Raw genomic sequence first — 2957 nt, 5'->3', positions numbered from 1 at the left:
TGCAGTCAACTCTCATGCTTTCAAGGAAGCTTGTTCTTCTACAACCCCAGGCCTAAACTAAATAAAAAGGTCTGGGGGCGACTTTGTGTTGAGTGTTTCTGTGGATAAGATTACAGATGTTTGTCTCTGCAGTCTAAATCACACGCTCTGCAAGCTGCTCGGTCCAGAGTGTGTGTGTGTGTGTCGCTGATCACGCCTTCACACTTTATAAAGATTATAAAGCAATCTGCAGCGCTGATGCTCCAGCCTGACCAAATCACGGCTGATTAAAGTGAGGACGGGTAATTAACCCGGATGAGTCCATTAGTCTATATTTACTCTCTCTTTTGTCTTCTCCTTCCTGTCATGCTCTCTGTCTTCCCTTTTTAAGACCCCACTGTGCCATAATAAGACCCTCATTAGTGAGTGTTTGATAAAGAAATCAAAGGCAGAGAACAGACAGATGAGAGGGCTCATTTCCCCTCATTTCATCTTCACTGTGAAGCTGCAGCTCAAAGCTCTGGTTAATGGAACCGACTACTTGCTGTGAAGGTCTGGATACGGCTAGCGACTGACAGTGGCGGATCTAGAAAATGTTACATGGGGTGGCAAAGGAATGGCAAGAGGTTTTTGCAGGGGGGCATGGTGTTTGTTTTATATTGTTAGTTTGATCATCATCACTAATACAACAAGATGCATTTGTAAATCTTTATGCAAGTAATCCTGTATAAAACAGAAAGCAGGAATTAACATGTTATTTTACGTTAAGTTTCATGTGAGTGACATGCCATGCTATGCTACTGTAATGGAGGGGGTTTATACACATACCATGTGGTCCAGCTAGAATAGCAACTGCCTCCCTAGCATCTTCCTCAGCCTCCCTCTGACTTCCTGCTTCTGTCCCTCTTTCTGAGTCTGAACCCTGTTCTTTATTTCTCACACCCACTTCTTCTCTAGCCATATCTTCATCTCTTTCTGTGGCCTTCTCCTGTTCTGACCCTCCTGATCCCTCGAGTGTACTCTCCTCTCCTTTTTCATTTCCCTCTCTCTAGTCCTTCTTTTCAGTTCTATGACTTTTTGTGATAAAAAAATAAGCAATATCCCCTTTTCTTTACATGTTCTGTTGAATTACTCCAGCTACTCTGGCCTTCAAGAGTCAAGATGTAAAGCACTGGTTAAAAACCTTGTAATACATTACACTGTAGGGCCATGTAGAAATGAAATACACTTTAAAAAATCTGAAAGTAAAAAACATCAAACCCTTTGTGTTGACAATATGTTCTCAGTTTGACGGTACACCTTTATGTACCGTCTATGCAGTAAACATATGCGATGTAACCTGTTTTAATTTATTCATTCTTTGCTGTGACATGTAAGGTTAACCCACGTATTGTTTTAACTGCTTAGCAACAAAATAAAAATGATCGATCTCCTAGTACTGTCACTGTGTAGTGTGTAGTTGGAACGACACAGCCTGAAAAGGCGACCGTCTGTTAAAAGGAATACAAACACGCCGTTTTTAATATTGTGTATTAACTTTGTGTCTTTACTCAAACCAATACAAGGACAGAATGGTCCACAGGGTAATGGACTTCACCTTCAGATGCTGGCTCAGTCTCTCTCTGCTGCAGCTGTGACCCGGGATATGTGTGCATGATGCAGGGCCGTAGCAAAATATTTTAGGGGCTTTAGGTTATTCATAAAATAAAAATAATTAGGTCAAAGTGTTACTTCATTTAATGCTTTGAGAAGGTTGTTGACATAGGGGCTTTTAGATTTACCAATTAAAGTTTTAAGAACAAAAAAGTTAGGGGGGGGCATCAAAGCTCTTCAGTGGGGGGGGGGGGGTAGCAGCTGTCCCCCCCCCCCCCCCCCCCCCTTAGAACCGTCCCTTGCAAATGATGTTATTTGATTAACATGCCACACCAGGAATATTGGAGGACATTTTGTCACTAAGGCCCTTTTTCTACCCGGTTTATATTGATAGATGTTCTCGTTTATACTTACTAAGGTGTTAATTATAGTGCTAAGATCCTCCTGTCAGTGTCCTGCAGCTGCTTGATAACACCTGTCTCAATAGAAGGACCTGTATAATTAGACTGTACCATTCTGCTAAAACAAGAGGGGTGTCCTTTTCATCTAAGTCACGCCTTTTAGGAAGAATCTTCTCCCCCATGAGATGAACCCTAGACTGAGCAGCATGGATATATAATCTTAAACTACTAGAGGATGCAGTGCTGTTTATAATATAATTATCTTTTCAAGATTAATTTTTTTAACCCATTCTGTATTTGTAAAGGATTTGGATAAATAAAATAAACATTTTTTAAGCTTTACCTCTGTTTATGCGTACCCTGGTCCTTTGCAATGCGCACAATAATTTCATAGGGATGCAAAATCACATCTTGCAATGAATTTCATTATTAAAATAAATATAATAATAGTTCAGGTTTTGAATCTTTTTAATAAACCTGTCGAACGTGTTCGCCCATACTCCATCATTACCCGTTTCGGCTTCTTAAAAATATTTGTCTCAACACCTAAATCTTTCTCTTTGCTGATCCTTCTACAGTACCATCCATATTTACAAAATAAAATGTCAAAATGAATATTTCATATGAAAAATCTCCTTTTGAGTGGCTAACGTCCGTCAAGGCCATCTTTGCGGCCTGTCAATTCATTTGAATAATTTTAGTAAAGGCATAGCCATTTTCTCAATGGTACTGAAATAAAAATAATAAAATAAACCAAATTCTTAGTAGTTTTTACTTCTTCAAAATGTGTGTCATTAACTTGTTTATCTGGTTGTTGGGGTTTCTTGAAACTCACTTGGACCACGAGAACTGAAATAAGAATTGTGAGGTGTTGCAAAGATGTCAACGCAGAAATGGTGGCAAGACGTGACCACATTTTAGCCGTCCTCATGGATGCTCTTCAGGCCGTGCAGAAATGTTGACAGAAGAGTCTTAACGATGGGA

The sequence above is a fragment of the Eleginops maclovinus genome, chromosome 6 (genome assembly GCF_036324505.1).
Source record: "Eleginops maclovinus isolate JMC-PN-2008 ecotype Puerto Natales chromosome 6, JC_Emac_rtc_rv5, whole genome shotgun sequence".
NCBI classification, from domain to species: domain Eukaryota; kingdom Metazoa; phylum Chordata; class Actinopteri; order Perciformes; family Eleginopidae; genus Eleginops; species Eleginops maclovinus.
This window is presented reverse-complemented; position numbering follows the sequence as displayed.